Below are 354 nucleotides of genomic sequence, written 5' to 3' on the forward strand. Positions count from 1 at the left end.
CCGCGGGTTTCCGCGCGGCCGGTCGTTGATTCGCGCCACCCGCCGGCGGTTGCCTTGGAGACGCGTCCCTCCCGCCCCCTGGCGCCTGCGCAGACAGAGCCCCGCGCACCACCGGGTGCGGCGCCGGCCGGGGCTGGGGCCCGTTCCCCATGGAGATTCCCGCACTCAGCCGGGGCCGCACCGCAGGGAAACGACTGTTGAGTGAAGGAACGCACTAGATCACGAAGGAACGGACGCGGAATCCCGGCTCCGCCGCACCCGCCCGCCGCCTTCGCCCCGCTCCCGCATCTGAAATGCGGAGCCTGAAACCGGGGAAGGGGAGCCGTCCTTTCCCGCACCGCGGCCTCCCGCCCG

Source organism: Dipodomys ordii, unplaced genomic scaffold (assembly GCF_000151885.1).
Source record: "Dipodomys ordii isolate 6190 unplaced genomic scaffold, Dord_2.0 Scaffold114, whole genome shotgun sequence".
In the NCBI taxonomy this organism is placed as follows: Eukaryota; Metazoa; Chordata; class Mammalia; order Rodentia; family Heteromyidae; genus Dipodomys; species Dipodomys ordii.